This window comes from Chelonia mydas, chromosome 2 (genome assembly GCF_015237465.2).
Source record: "Chelonia mydas isolate rCheMyd1 chromosome 2, rCheMyd1.pri.v2, whole genome shotgun sequence".
NCBI lineage: Eukaryota > Metazoa > Chordata > Testudines > Cheloniidae > Chelonia > Chelonia mydas.
In genome coordinates this window covers 188,821,858-188,838,423 of record NC_057850.1, presented here as the reverse complement: position 1 = coordinate 188,838,423, position 16,566 = coordinate 188,821,858, and the positions used below count along the sequence as shown (strand labels likewise).

The 16,566-nt window shown below is 41.6% G+C and overlaps 1 long non-coding RNA gene across 3 annotated transcripts in view; it reads right to left on the bottom strand.

The window, feature by feature from the left end:
• Positions 1-583: 583 nt before the first annotated feature.
• The window catches only part of LOC122464328, a 31,722-nt gene continuing 15,739 nt past the window's right edge, over positions 584-16,566 (bottom strand). For all 3 annotated transcript variants that reach the window (XR_006288270.1, XR_006288268.1, XR_006288269.1), the window contains 2 exons: positions 12,720-12,868; positions 584-962 (listed from right to left, as the gene is read on the bottom strand). This is a non-coding gene — a long non-coding RNA (uncharacterized LOC122464328). The remainder of the gene's footprint in view (positions 963-12,719; positions 12,869-16,566) is intronic.

Here is a 16,566-nt window from a genome sequence, read left to right as displayed (position 1 = left end):
TATCACTGGTATATAGTTGAGACATTTCATACAAGGTATGCCTTGCAAGGTATCATATGAAAGGTCACAATCTGCTGAAACTCATTCTTCTGTCAAAATACGTATATCATCATTGCATACGGAGTTATGAGATCTTGTTATACGGTTGTGATTGTAATATGTTGTGAGCCTGGGAGTCACCCACTCCTAGTTCTCCAATGGCAACAAAGGAGGTGGCCCACACCCAGATGGGTGTTAAGTGACCATCACGAGCCATTGACCAGCAGGGGAATTGTAAAAAAGATTTACAATTCTGTAAGAGACAGTTGCACAAGTGACTTTGCAAGGCCCACCAGGACATGCCTGGGCCAGTATCTTCCCTGGAACATGAATTCAGAGTATAAAATAGTGGACAGTGGCATAGTGAGACCACCTCTCTCCTTCCTCATCTATGCTGAAGGCAACAAGAACACTGGGAAGACACAGACTTTGAACTGGGGAGACTGGTCCCAGCATGAGAGAGCACAGACCTGGAATCTCTGATTTACTTTTAGGTAATGACTCCTGTGCCATTTGGGAGGACAGAAACACCACAAACCCTTCTACTCATGACGTTTTTATTGCATTGTTTGTTGCACTCACATACTTTTTAGCTGCCTACGGTGTTACACACATCTTTGTGTGGAAAATAATTTATCCCATATGACAAGAATGCAATTTATACAATGAAAGACTCCAGTGCATAAAGATATACAATACACATGTAATACTGTACACAAAAAATTTCACAGGTTGCATGTCACTTGATCCTCCTCCTGTCCTGCTGTCTTCCTCAGCAATAATCACTGCTGAATCTACAAACTTCCACAGAGAACTAAAGTTGGGGTGTCTCAGACTCATGACGGGGCAGTGCTGTTTAGATGCACCATGTAGACTGACTTTGCCAAGAAGGGGTGCAGATGAGATCCAAGAATCATTTTCACCTGGATAAAGGAATGGGAGGTTGGAATCAAAGGAGAATTGGAACCCTCCAAAGATCAAAGTTTTATGCAATGAAACCCATTATTTATATTAAAAAAACCTAGAAAAGAAAAGAAAATCCAATAAGATTGCCCTCCCCAGTTCAAGTGAACCATAAAATATCATCATCATTAATAACGAAGTCTACATACTATGAATACATAATTAGTAATCATAATTCTAAAAAGGGAATTAAAATCAGTGTAATGGTAGAAAGATACAAGTTGATGGGACATTAGAAAACTTTCTCCAGTATTCATTTATATTAGAAATAATGTGGCATTAATATAGTTTTTGAAATTGCTTTTTAAATTTTTGTAAGGTATGTATTTCTACATTATAGGGGGATTTATATTGCTCTCGTCAGGATAGAGTATGAGCACCTTACAAATTCCAAAAGCAATTCACTGATTTCCATTTACTCTCTTTCCATCTCATTATAGGAGAAATAAAATTAAAGAGCAAGCATCTTCCTGTATATTCACAATGGAGTGAAGTGATCTTTCAGGGCTCCTTTGTTAAATAATTTCCATCATAAACTTGGCTATTTTTCAAGCAAATAATAAGATACAAAAGCAAGGGTCACTGTTACTGAAGCTAACAGAGAAAGACAAACATGGCACTAGATTCAATTTTCAATGACAATCTCTTATGAAAACACTGAAAGGAACAAGTTGAAGCTGGCACATAAATGAATATGCTACCTGTAATAGAGTGTACTGATCCTTTAAGACAAGCCTATAGCGCCATACTACCTCAACCATGGCAGCACAGGAACTTGTAGTCCAAAATTATTCTTAGGAGTTAAAGTCAACCACCAAAACAGCAAGGTTACATCAATCAAATTACCACAAGAGGGGCAAACAGCAGCCATGTAGCCCAGCAAACAGGTAAGACATAAAATTATTAAATAACACTTGGATCCATATGCTGAATGGAGGGAGCGGAAGTTTGAGGAGAAATTGTTCACATTGTTTATCCAACAACACGTATGCTCTTCAACAATCAGTGACATCATCTCACACAACACACCAGAACTGAACGTACAACAGACTGGATAGGTTCCACTTAATGGAAAACTGTTGAGAACAGACTAGATTTCATGAGGAGAAGGCATGAGAGGGGACATTGAGAACAGGGATTCTGCAGGATCTCTCTTATTCCTTGCTCCCTTATTCCCAGGCAGTCTTCCTGAGTTAAGATACCCAATCACTCCCTAAAGCCTTAGTCTCCCTGTTACATAAAGCTCTCCTCCCCACTTTAAAAGGTCAGCAGGTATGCTGACTTTTAGATAAAGACCATAGGAGCCACTGTTTGGGGCCATGAAATGAAAGAATAGAACCTAGAGAAGCAGAGGGAAGTTGAGGACCCATAAGGAGAAGATGGTAGAAGTTGTGGGAGGACACAAGTAGGAAGCTGATGACCAAGTACAACTCCTAAAATCCTTTGTTCCATAGCTCTCTAGAAGCCCTCCACAGCTCAGGTCTCCTGTGCTCCCCATCTATCCCCTGGCCTCTACTCTTTCTCCTCCTAATAAATTAGCATTCCTGCAGACCTTTGAAAAGCCATAGAAACTGCACCCTTTAAAAAATATTCATCATGAGCATTATTCCTACGGATCCGAGATCCACAGAAGCTCTTGTAATCCTATCATGGGGTGGAGGGGGGGGCTCTTTGACTGCCGCAGTGCCTCCTCCTGGCTGTTCTGGGAATCAGCTCTCTGAAAGGGGAGATGTTGGACCTGAAAGTCTCTGCACCTGCTGTCTTCTCTCTCACTCTGTGGTCCCTCTTTCACTCTAGGGACTAAAGCTTCCTCTTTGTGACTCAGCCCTCCACCTAGGTCACTATGTGGTTTCCCCTTCCGGTGTATAGAGTCTCACTGGACAGGATGTCCACGCACTGCCAGTCTGTCAGTAGCTGACAGGGGAACCTGGACCTGCCCACTACTCCAGGTTCCAACTCAGGCACCCTACAACAACTCAGTCCCCAACCTTGCTGCTCTCTCCCTGGGCTGCTTCCTACTTGTCTCCTAGAAGCTTTCATCACCCTTCTCTCTTCTGGGTATACCCTTCCCTCAGGGCCAGGGTCCCTCACTTTCCCTCCTTCCCTCTCTAATGTACAGAGAGTGGCTGGAGACTTCCTCACTGCAGCCATTTCTGTTCCCAGCTTCCTGGTTTTATACTAGCCCAGCCCCCACCGGCTCAGCTGAGCTCCATCTTCCAATCTTCTTCAGCCCAAACCCCTCATGTGTGGCCTGGATCACTAACTGGCCCTTTCTCAGCTTCCTTAACCCTTTCAGGACTGGTGTGGGATGAACACCACATCACAAGTCCTTATAAACACAACACAATTCTTAGAAAACAAAAAGACATAATTACATGCTATTATTTGGAAAAAAATATGGAAATTCTCTATGATAAAAATTTTAAACTGTAGTTTAAAACAACAAAAATATACAAAAGGAATTTTAGATTTTTTTAAATAAAACACCTATTTAAGCATTTAAAGGTATGGCAGTTAACAATTAAAGGAAGGAAGAAAAGTCTGAGATACGCTTAAAGAGAACTGTGAAGTTTTATATTGCTCTTTCAAAAGAAACCCAGTAACCTATAAAATGTATATAAGCATGTAAACTCCTCTCATTCATAGTAAATACATAATTTAGCAATAAGGTATTCTGAGGTCTGTGGCCTCTACAGTAGTTAATGTGCTGAAATTGGCCAGTATCCCTTTAAATAGTTTATGCGCCATGCGTGGCACTCACTGTCTTCTCTGTGCTAGAAGCCACCAGAACCTCAGCCAGAGCAACAGTGTATATAGGAAGCTAGGCCTTGATTGTTTATATATAGTTAGCAAACATGGTTATTTTGCTAACTATGGTGCCTGTGTGGCTCCTTATATTGTATAAAGAGCAAAAGATGCACTCTGTTAGCAGTGTCTAATGGATAAAGACAGATTACTGGGGACAGCTATTCTGCCTCTGGTGTCCCCTTTGGGCCATTCTGGTCTCCTTCGGGGCCAGTCCCCTATGGCTGTTCTAAATAACAGCCTCAGGATCAGGGTTTTAAGCCACCCTTAACCCTTTCACAGCTTGGCCAAACCAGAGGACCTATATTAGGAAGGTAGATATGAAAGGTTAGTTGGGTTTCCAGTCTGTATATAGAGAGAGTTGGTGAGGTAAACTAAGCTTTCTGACTGACAGTAGAATAGTGGATGGGGAATGGTTTTGTAGATGGACTGTATATGGAGAATAAGAAGGGATACATTGTAGTTTTTTCACCATAGTGGAATGTTAAGAGGGGATGATCAAGTTTATGGTTTCTCTTGGTTTACAATAGATAGATATATTGGAGGATATTCTATGGTGCTGTTTATGGGAGCTTGTAGCCCATGCAGGAAATGTATATGATGTAGTTTGGGTGGATATAAGAGATTTTGTCATCTACAGGTTGAGACTAGGCAACGATCTACAGGTTGAGATCTAGGGGCAGAGTTAAGGCTGATTTTTTTTGATTGGGCATTGTGCCATTTTGCTTTGATGTTAGAGACACGTGAACTGTGACTGTATTTAAATTAGAAGTTCCACTGTATTAGTAGATCATCTCTGGTTTCACAGCAAGCCATGGACCTATTAAATAAATTTCTACTTTTGCTCCCTGTTCATAACATTTGAGCAATACGGGTGCAACATTAATCAAAGATCTATATATCCATTGCAAGATACACAGATAAGGTGCAAATATATAATATAATGTTTAAGATTCTAATACTTAAAGGCTTCGGTGATTGGCACCATAGCAAACAGACAGAGGGCTGACAGATAATTGCTTCAAATGCCACAAATTTTCACACTGGAAACATTGATAGTCTTGCAAGTTCTGTGTGTGAGATACAAAATTCATAACATCTATGCAATTTCAAATATGATACCTGCATATGCAAGTATTCCCTCAGTTTTGATCGTTTAAAGCACTTCCCCCTCCCAAATTATTTTCAGTGAAACAAATATTTATGAAAAAGTGTCAGAATGACAATACTATTCACATAAGGGGCTAGTGAAGTCCTCTGTATTTTATAGCCAAGAGCCTTATTTATTTAGCTAGGCCTTGCTCCAACAAACCACATGTCTAATTTTAAGCACGTGAAGCAATGAGGATTAGTACATGCTCAAGTGCTTTGTTAAACTGGGGACATAAAGAGTAGGTGCAACACACTGCAAGCTTCTCAAAGTGCCCCATCAATATGCTCCAACTTTGTTCAGGCTACCCCCTTATTCATTCCTTAGCTGTTTTGCTCAAATTGTCAGCAAATGTGATAGTTCTGGTAGCAATAAATAAATAAATAAAACAATCTATGGATCCCTGTCCCAGTAGGAAATGGACTGAGACCACATAAGTCACATAATACTTATCAAATGGTAACAAGTTTCCATCATTACTAACCTGAGCCAGATTTTAGCAGCTGCCTTTCAGGTGAATGGCTCAGGGGATTGTTATATGGAGCCCTCCAGTTCCCCTTTAAAAGCCAAAGCAACTGCACGTGCACAAAATGCATCATTATCAGAATCCAAATTGTGCATCAAAGCTGTATATAGGAACATGAGCACAATACAACTGTCTCAGAAGACTTGTGTGAGATACCTCAGAAATATAATACAGATGACCCTGAAAGATGGAGATAGTTGGCAAAGTTACATTAAAAGTTCAGGACAAATGCTTAGCAATATGAATGTAGTTGTCTGACAGACAAAGAACAACATTTTTGATACTGGCAGTCAGAGAGTCACTGAGAACTACAAAGTTACTTTGTGAACTGGTCAGAGCCCAGGAGAATTGACATGAAATGAAAAGTTGAATGAAGAAATGCTGAGGAGGCAGAGAACTGTTTAAAGATCTTGATGTTCAAAAATAGGATCTTTGGATATAAGCCAAAAAGGCCAGAAAAGAAACAATTTCAAAACAATCCACTGATATGGAGCACAACATAATCTCCTAAATACTGTCAAATAGCATTTTCTGGCCTGCCCTGGTGAAAGTGGTTTCAAAAGTTATATTGCAATTCCTTAAGTTTTATGGAGGCAGTTAAAAGGGAAGTGAAGCAGAGAAGATATTCTTTCAGCCTTTTATGACAGGCCTCAAATTGTTTTATTCTAAGGAAATAGCTATCCCTATTCCCATTGTATAAAATAACGATGCCCAGGAAACGGTTAGCTCAGTAAAATCAATTGTAAACCAGAATACCTTTTATATAATATTAAAGTTGGTTTCCAAAGATATTGTCATCATTAAATACCTGACACTTTTTGGCTGGGTAGAAAATTAGTGATGTGAAGGCCTATCATGCTGCTACACTGCTAGAATTATTTATGAAATAGTTAGCAGGCCTGGAGGAAAATTGATGTACACATAGGCTGCTTAATCCCAACACATTATAAAAGAGAGAGCGCTCAGGTGTTTGGGAGATTATTTAGTATCTTCTGTATATTTTGCTATTGGAAGAGGGAAAACGTTTCTAGCATATTCTTGTGGAGTTCAAGAAGAAAGCAAAGGTGAACAGCAGGTCCAAACAAAAGAAGAAAGTCTCTGTTATCCGAATCTTCAATATTCTTTCTCACGGACAGACATTATCCTGGTATCTGTGATCCAAATTCATTTAAATATTTCCATGTTATTTCCAGACAAGTTGTCACAGAAGCTTCCTAAATAGCAGTTGCAAAATTCAAACACAACATTGAAAACAGCTTCTGAAAATCCCAGATTGGATGCCCAACTGAATTTCAATAAGAGTTGGACGCCTAACTGCTTTAGGCTCCTTTACAAATCCCAGTCTAAGAACCCAGGTAATTATGAATACTGGTATAAATTGGTGCATGCAGATGGGGGGGGGGGGTTAGCATGCACAAATGGGTGTGGGAGAAATTCAGGAGAGTCCTGTGAATAGCCATTATTTAAGAGATAATGCATCTTCTCCCAAAAGGGACGTTTCTTTATAAAGTGAGTAAAATTGGCATCATAGCCGTGACATCGACTCTTGAAAACCATGAATGCACTTCATTTTTACATTACAAATATATATACAGAATGTATCAAGACAGGTCTGAGCATCTTAGGGAGCACATTTACACAAGGTTAAAAAATATCCTGCTTGTTCTAAGACCAATGCATAACTCAAAGATGTCATTCTATGGGAGCTTCAGTGGATGCCATTGAAAATCAACATGAACCTATATCAACACACAGTTACTGCCATTATTTCCCATTTTAAATCAGGGAAAACTGCAATTTTTCCTCAGATAGTATTGTGTGTTAACCGCTACTATGCCTTTCATAAATAATTAGGTGATGAGTTATCATGGTAATCAGCATGGTATAGGAACTTGGTTAAAATAGAACTGAAGACTGATTTTTCATTTTAAGCCCAGTACTAACTTAATGAAAGCACTAGTCAATTACCACGGCAATCATGGGGCTAAATTCGCTTGTGGCATGAGCAGGTTCACTCCATTCAGGTAAACAGTTGTGCCCTCTTTCACAATTATATAATTTGGCTCCTGGATTCAAGCCTGAGCTTCAGCCAGGTGGAAAAATATCAGAGTTTCTATTTCGTTCCTAACAGACGTTTGTGTATGTCACAAAATCACGATGCGACTAAGACTGCCTATGCTCAAAAGTAGTTCCAGACAGCAGAGATAGTGATGCTCCATATTCAACTGACTTAGTGTGAAGTTCCACAGAAAATCTGATGATAATTAAGGCTGCGAGTTTGTCACGGAGGTCATGGAAGTCACGGATTCCGTGACTTTCCGTGACCTCCGTGACTTCTGCAGAGGTCGGTGCACCTGGCTCAAGGGCAGCTCAGGCAGCCCCTGTGCCAGGCACACCGGCCGCTGCTGGGGCAGTCTGGGGCCACCACGTCGCCCCTCCCCCCAGCAGCAGAGTTTGGGTGTCGGAGGGGGTTGGGGCATGGGACAGGGTGAGGCAGGCTCTGTACGGCACTTACCTAGGGGGTCCCCGGAAGCAGCGACATCCCCCTCGCTCAGCTGCTAGGCGGGGGAGGGGCCAAGCAGCTCTGTGGGCTGCCTCTGCCCAGAGTGCTGGCTTCGCAGCTCCCATTGGCCAGGAACCATGGCCAATGGGAGCTGCGGGGGCAGTGCCACAGACAATCTGATGATAATTCTTAATTATGACCTAAATTCCGTCTAAGCTGCATGGCTGCGCAACAGCCTATCAAGGGCTGTGCAGGCACTCAGAGCTGCAGCACAAAGAGATGCCTCTCCCCCGGCCCCAACCCTGGACCTGCAGCAGCAAGGAGAGGTGGGGAGTGATGCTCTCCCCCAGCCCCGGAGCTGCCACGGCCAGGGAGAAGTGCCTCTCCCCCTGTGATGGGTTGGATCCCCCTTTCTGGGGTGCCACTGGATGTGCTGGGGTCCCACTGCATCCGCCTGCCCTACCAGCCTGGGTTTCCCTTACTCTGTGCTACTGTGACAGGCGCTCAAGCCCCTTTCCAGGACACGCACACAGGTAGGGACACACTCAGCTGGAGAATCATACAGAGTCTGCGATTAGCTCTCTGTGGGAGGGCTCAGCTAGGGGAATGCCCAGCTTTCCTGTGCACACACCTTCTGGAGTGCAAACCCAAAATTATATTGGCTTGCACCGTATAGAGATCCATATAGCATAAGCTCATAAAAATCACCCCCTCCCTCAATGTGGAGGGAGATATCAGGGCCGCCCAGAGAGGGGGCAAGTAGGACAATTTGCCCCGGGCTCCGCAGGGGCCCCCACGAGAGTTTTCAGCGGCACTTCGGTGGCAGGGGGTCCTTCAGTGCCGCCAAACACACCCAGAGTGAAGGACCTGCCGCCGCTTCTTCCGCTCCGGGTCTTCGGCAGCAATTCGGCGAAGCAATTCGGCCCACCTGCTGTCTGGTGGGCGTTCCCAAGTACACAGAGTTGTCATTGTTACATAGTCTATATTCCTAACTTCAGATACAGAAATGATATATGCATACAAAGTGGATAATCACATTCAGCAAATCATAACCTTTCCAATGACACCTTACATGACCCATCTTGCGTAAATATATATCTTAGTTATGCTATATTCATATAATAACAATATTTCTATGAAGAATATGGGGTGTAGCGCCTCTCCCCAGCCGCAGAGCTGCTACGGCCGGGGAGAGGCACCTCTCCCCCGGCCCCGGCCCCAGCCCCAGAGCTGCAGCAACCGGGGAGAGGTGCTTCTCCCCCACAGTCCAGGTGCTGCTATGGGGAGAGAGGCCTGGTGGGAGTCCTCTCTCCCTGCCGCAGCTCCGGGGCAGCCTGCACCCCAAACCCCTCATCCTGGCCCCACCCCAGAGCCCACACCCCCAGCCAGAGCCCTCACCCCGCTGCACCCCAACCCTCTGCCCAGCCCTGAGCCCCCTCCCACACTCCGAACCCCTCAGCTCCACCCCCACCACACATCACCTCCATATTGGTGCACATAACAAAATTAATTCCACAAATGCACGGGAAAAATTAGAGGGAACATTGAATTATGTCCTGTCAAATCTGGTAGGATAAAGCTATACTTTCTCTCCTTGGGTACCATAGAAGGTTTATTGGATAAAGTGGGATATTCCATTTCAGAATCTGGAGATGTATGGGTTTGATGATACCCTGAGAGAACATATAGTTGCCCTGAATCTCTCCTCTGCAACTCTTGCTAAATGGTGTGTTGACAGATCATTTCAGGGGAAAAGGCAGAGTTATTCCCTCTTTTCTTAACGTTTTGCGTTGGTTATCAAGGCCTTAAACAACAGCAGAAATAACCAAGGGATTTAAGACTTTGCACTGGAGGAAAATTGGATTGGAAGAGGCCCTGGAGGTTTTTCGCCTTCCTCTGTAGCATGGGGCACGGGTCACTTGCTGGAGGATTCTCTGCTCCTTGAAGTCTTTAAACCACGATTTGAGGACTTCAATAGCTCAGACATAGGTGAGAGGTTTTTCGAAGGAGTGGGTGGGTGACATTCTGTGGCCTCCGTTGTGCAGGAGGTCAGACTAGATGATCATAATGGTCCCTTCTGACCTTAGTATCTATGAATCTATGAAAATGACTACACAGCAGTACCACGATATACACAGATGCGTTCTCTAGTTTTTAAACACAGCCTGAGCTTAGTGTGTCAAATAGTCTGCAAGAAATAACACCATAGTGCAGCATTTAAGGTTGCAAGGTCAGCCAGCATATATCTGGTGACTATCTTTCAACATCATAGAAAATCAAAGGGAAAATTAAGTAGCATTTTCTCAATTCCTGTGAGCTCAAAAAATTGTTTTACTTAGAGATCTATGTCACTCCCTGTTGTGGAGAAAATTGTGGTGCCAATTTCATCCCAATACTATACAAATTGAGAAAAAGCAAGTACTTGGAACTAGATCTATATTATCTAGCTGAGCAGACTAAATGCAATAAAACTGAAGTAGCTCTCAAGAGTACTTCAGTTGTTGAATACCCCACCTATCGCTATATTCTTGAATGAAAGAATGCGAAATAATGTACGTGTAAAGCTTTACGGATATTTTTAAAGGGTTAAAAATTAAAAGTAGGGGGAGTGGAGGTACTGAATATCAAGAGCTCCTACAAAGTATTCTTGCGCAGATCTCTAACACATAAGGAGGATAGTTCAGTGCTTTCGCCATAAGACTGACATTTAGTGGCATTCACTAGACCTGGGTTACTTTTTCAGCTCTGCCCCGTTTCCTGTGTGATCTTGGACTAGTCAATTAATTTTTCTATGACCCACTTCATCTCTAAACGGGGATGATAATATTTCATTTCTCCCACCCTTTGTCTCTTCAGATTCAAAGCTGTCTGGGTCAAGGACTCTCTTACCTTGTGTCTGTGCAGCCCCTAACACAATGGAGCTCTGATACTGAGAATGCTAACTGCAATATAAATAATTAGCCATAATAATCATAGAAATGTAGGGCTGAAAGGGACCTCAGCAGGTCATCTGGTCCAACCCCCCCTCCCGCCCCCCGCACTGAGGAAGGACCAAATATACCTAGGCCATCCCTGACAGGTGTTTGTCTAAGCTGTTCTTAAAAACCTCAAATAATGAGGATTCCTCAACCTCTTTAGGAAGGTTGTTCCAGTGCTTAATTATCTGAACAGTTAGAAAGTTTTTCCTCATATCTAATCTAAATCTCCGTTGCTGAGGTTTAAGCCCATTGCTTCTTGTCCTACTTTCAATAGACGTGGAGACCACTCAGTTGTCATCCTCTTTATAACAGCCCTTACCATATTTGAAGCTATCAGGTCCCCTCCAGGGCTTGTCTACACTTACCGGGAGATCAATGAGCAGTGATCGATGCATCGGTGGTCGATTTATTGGGTCTAGTGAAGATCCGCTAAATCGACCACGGATTGCTTTCCCGTTGACTCCTGTACTCCACCAGATCAAGAAGAGTAGGGGGAGTTGACGGGAGAGCATCTCCCATCCACATCGCATAATCTGGACCCCACAGTAAGTAGATCTAATCTACGTCGATTTGAGTTACACTATTCATGTAACTCAAATTGCGTAGCTTAGATTGAATTTCCCCTGTAGTATAGACAAGGCCTCAGTCTTTTCTTCTCAAGACTAAACATGCCCAGTTTTTTTAACCTTTCCTTGTAGGTCAGGTTTTCTAAACCATTTTACCATTTTTGTTGCTCTCCTCTGGACTATCTCCAGTTTGTCTACATCTTTGCTAAATTGTGGCAGCCAGAACTGGACACAGTACTCCAGCTGAGGCCTAATGAGTGACAGTTAGAGTGGGAGAATTACCTTCCATGTCTTAAATACAGCATTTTTGTTAATACATCCCAGAATGATATTAGCCTTTTCTGCGACTGCTGATTCATATTCAGTTTTAACCGACTATAACCCCAAGAACCTTCTCAGCAGTACTACTCCCTAGCCAGTTATTCCCCATTTTGTAGTTGTGCATTTAATTTTTCTTCCTGAAGTGTAGTACTTTGCACTTATCTTTAGTGAATGTCATCTTGTTGATTTCAGGCCAATTCACCAATTTGTTGAGGTCATTTTGAATTCTAATCTTGTCCTTCAAAGCTCTTGCAATCCCTCCCAGCTAGGTGTTATCTATAAGTTTTACAAGTATATTCTTCACTCCATTATCCAAGTCATTAGAGAAAATATTGATTAGGACAGTACTCAGAAAAGACCCCTGCAGGACCCCACTAGATATGTCCTTCCAGTTTAACAGCTAGCCATTGATAACTGTTCTTTTAGTACAGTCTTTCAATCATTTTTGCATCCACCTTACAGTAATTTCATCTAGACCATATTTCCCTAGTTTGTTTATGAGAAAGTGATGTGGAACTGTGTCAAAAACCTTACTAAAAATCAAGATATAATCGCATCTACTATTTCCCCCTTATCCACTGAGTCAGTGACCCTTTGAAGGAAGGAAATTAGGTTGGTTTGGCACGATATGCCCTTGACAAATCCATGTTGGCTATTACTTAAACCTATTATCCTCTAGGTGCTTACAAACGGATTGTTTAATAATTTGTTCCAGAATCTTTCCAAGTATTGAAGTTAAGCTGACTGGTTTATAATTCCCCTGGTCCTCTTTGCTGCCTTTTTAAAAAATAATACTATGTTTGCCCTTCTCCAGTTCTCTGGGACCTCACCCGTCCTCCACGAGCTCTCAAAAAGATAAATCACTAACCGTTCTGAGGTTGCTTCAGCTACTTCCTTCAGTTCTCCAGGATGAATTTCATCAGGCTCTGACAGCCTGAATACATCTGACTTAACCATTCTTTAAGCTGTTCCTTTTCCCTTGTTAATATCAATTCTTCATTCAAATAGTTTTCTGTCCTTGAAACAAAAAGCAAACTGTTGTGTCCATAACACACGCATGTGGTCACCATTAAAGATCAATTTTTGCTAGCAAATATCACACATTTAACAAGGTTACTTCCTAAACTACAAAAAATGGGGAATTGTTGTAGCTAATGTACCATTGTGAAGTAACAGCAAATGCTGTCTTTTTAGAGTGATGACCACTCTGGGAGGCTGGATTATGTGGTTTTCCAGCAACATGCCAAATATACATGATGCTCCCATTGGTTACAGGCAACTTGGGCAGAAGGAGGGAAGATTCCCTCCCAATTCCTTCTCTGAAGCTTAACTACCTTGTACTCCCTTGAGTGATGTCAAAGCTAAAGTCTTTTTAATGGGCACCATTAAATAGTAAACATTTGCCAACCATTACCGTAGAGCTGTATCTGAGATACTGCACCACCATTCTACTCCTGTCTGTAGGATAGGAAATGAATAAGGCACAGTGTCTCATTTAAAAGAAATAATGGATATTTAAAACATCAGCATATCGTGCATACCACTCATCTCCTTTTCCATTTTCTTCCTATGGAAACTACATGACTAACTCCCATTCATCTCTTGAAAAAGTCAGATCAAATATAAAATCTTGTTTTCTATATTTTGTGATTTCTCAGAAGATTGTCTGTACAGACATACTCTTGTCACCAGCACGGACTCATGAGGGTCTGGAACATATTTGCAGCCAAAACAAAAGAGAAAAAAATCCTGGATAGTTTATTACACTACTCCTACAATGGATTCCAGAAGCATAACACCCATCAAAAGAAACAGGAGTTCCATGTGTATCATGCATCTTGCGATCAGGCCTGGTATGCATTCTTATTTATTAGCTTTTAGGTTTAGATTTTTAATGTGTCATTTTAGATTCAGAAATCTATAACCAACTATATTGGATTCTACTTTATAGATGTCTTTTGCTTTGTGAATTACTGTCTACTGATAGTGAAACCTGAACCTTTGGTCAGTCAATTTCTACAATGTCAACTTTTGTCTTTGTTTGACTATTGCATTATAATGTATTGAAATTGCAAATTTGGATCTAAAAAGCATGTTGTCAACATGCATATTTCTTGAAACAATTCCTTAACTAACCACTTAGGATGTTATGTGCAATCTCAGCCTCTGATAGTTAAGCTCGGAAGGATTAGATTAAATCGATAAATGTCGGTAAACAACCATACACATACAAACTTGAAAAAAATATTTCCATTCATGATCAAAATTTACCATGTTTTTTACTATGTGACAATTTTTGTTTTAACTGTTATAAAGCTTTTAATTTTCAATCTGAACATGTACTGTCAACCATTATTGTCTGATCCCTCCCATGATGTCCCACAACTGTGAAATTTTGAAAATTGAAAAATAAAAAAAAATTGTCTTAAAACCCATAATTTTGCACAACTGAAAGTTTAAATCAATAAACATTTTAAGATGCTTAAAAATAGATATTATCCTTCAAAATTAAAAAAGAAATAAAAACCTAATTCTGCCAAGTCTACCGATATCATTACAGATTACAAGTTTTGAGTGGCAGTTCAATGTTAAAGTGCCAAGTTCACATCCTATAAAATGCATCTTTTGGAATATGTGCAAAACTGTGGTCTGTCACTACAAAGTGACATTGTATTATCAAGTAATATCTGGCAAGATACAGCAATTGAATTGGATTCTTAACAGATTTGGTATTGGTCCAAGCTAAAGAAATCATCTGCTCTGACTGATTATAAATTGTTTAGAGCAGTTTATCAAGCTACTGTTACCAAAGTCAGTGTTATGAAGTGCAGTTTGAGACAGTAATTTTGGCCAGGAAAACAGGCTTTAATTCCAGTATTAAGAAAACACAATATTAACACATTGTTGTACCTCAGACAGCATTCATATTGTTGTTTTGTGAAATAGGTTTTGACAGACATTAAAGTTTCAAGCTATATTGTTAATCACTTTGCTCGTGGATGATGTCCCAAGTATGCTTAGCAATGAATGTTTCCATTACAAAAAGATGTACCTTGGTATAAACTAGTGTTTGTTTAATCTAAATGGTCATTTCAGAGGAAATTGCTAAAAGACACAGTCAAGTTTTATCAGCAGTGAAGTGTTTTAGTTATTACTAATCTAGTTTATCATAGATTTTCAGACATATAAAGAGGAAGCAATACTGTAGTTTGGTTGGCTGTACCAAGTAACACCATGTGAGATATGAGATTGCGAGACTGACAATCTGTAGAACAAAGGAGGGGGTGGCTCTGTGGGCAATCTCTGGAAGCTCATCCAAAAGGAACAACATAACCCTAAAAGAGACAAGTTTCTACACTCCCCCATAGATGAGACACAGACCACGCACAAATCTGATACTAAAATTAGACCCAAGCAAGGGGCAGATTTAAGTATATAGGCCCAGTGGAGCAATGAATAGTCACTCACTGGGGGATTACGAGACATCTGCCAGGGAACTAATGGTTCCTCTTCTCCAGCCTCCACATTTATTATTTCCATGCTCTGATGTGTTCACCCTGCTGCATCAAAAGTTATCTTCTTTTCCCTCCCTTCTGAGGATGTCTTAGAGAATCCTTCCCCTGGCTTCACGTCTCACTTCACGGAAGGTTCAACACTCAACAGGGTGCTGTCCCTCCCTACAGCTTGGTTCTCACCACACTGCCTTTGGGAATTTATTTAAGTTTAATGCACCCATCCGCAGCTGTGGGCACATTATACTCTTAGCATCGAGATTGAGGGTTGGCAGAAGAAGACTGAGTTATTTTCACTCTGCTCCCTATGCCTGGAATGGCTTCTCACAATTACACCAACCAACCTTACTCTGTTCCCTCAGGTCCCTCTTACAAATTCACTTCTTCCACCTAGCCTTGCACCACTAACCACCTACCACCTCATCATTCTTTAACTGTGCTCACAAATGCAGCAAACAGAAAATTTAAAAAATACCCTTGTGCTCACGAAATTATGTGTTCAAAACAAAGCAATTGCACAGTAAATTATGTTTCATCCCTTTTTTCCCACCTCCAAACATTGGGTTTTATTTTGCATTTCTTTGCATCTCAATTAGACACTAGCTCCTTGCAAATTGGATGTAAATGCTTAGCAAACCAGATCTCTCCCCTTCCTTCGTTGATAGCATTTTACACTCACTCTGCACGGATGCATATGAGTGTATGCAAGGTGCAAGACAAGAGAGAATCAGGTCACATATGTCTATTTTGTATATTGAAACTAACCTCTTTGGAGAAGAGACCTGTCTTTCTACATGTCTTTAAAGTTCCCTTTAACTCGTTTCCTTGTTCAAGCCTCTTCCCTTTCTCCTGCCTCGAGACTGGGATAAAGCTGATGTGATATTGGCACCTCCATGCCTTGAAAGCAAACCAACTATTAACATGCATACTTCTCCACTCTATCTCCGAACCCACCCCCTCTGAGTCTCGCATACCCTTAGTCTTCTGTCTCTTCCAATTCTCTGCAACGAGCAAGGTCCCCTTCCTAAGTTTCTTCCCCCATTTCTCTCTCCACTCTGACTCCCCCCAGTGCTGTCTCCCCAACTCAAGGGTCCCCATTAGCTGCCTTAGTGCTGCTCTTTGAATTTATAGAAGAGAGGGGATGCTGCTGGACTCAGTGGAGCAGGAGAGGGACAGTTTCCTGGCAATGCCAAGCAGAGGTAG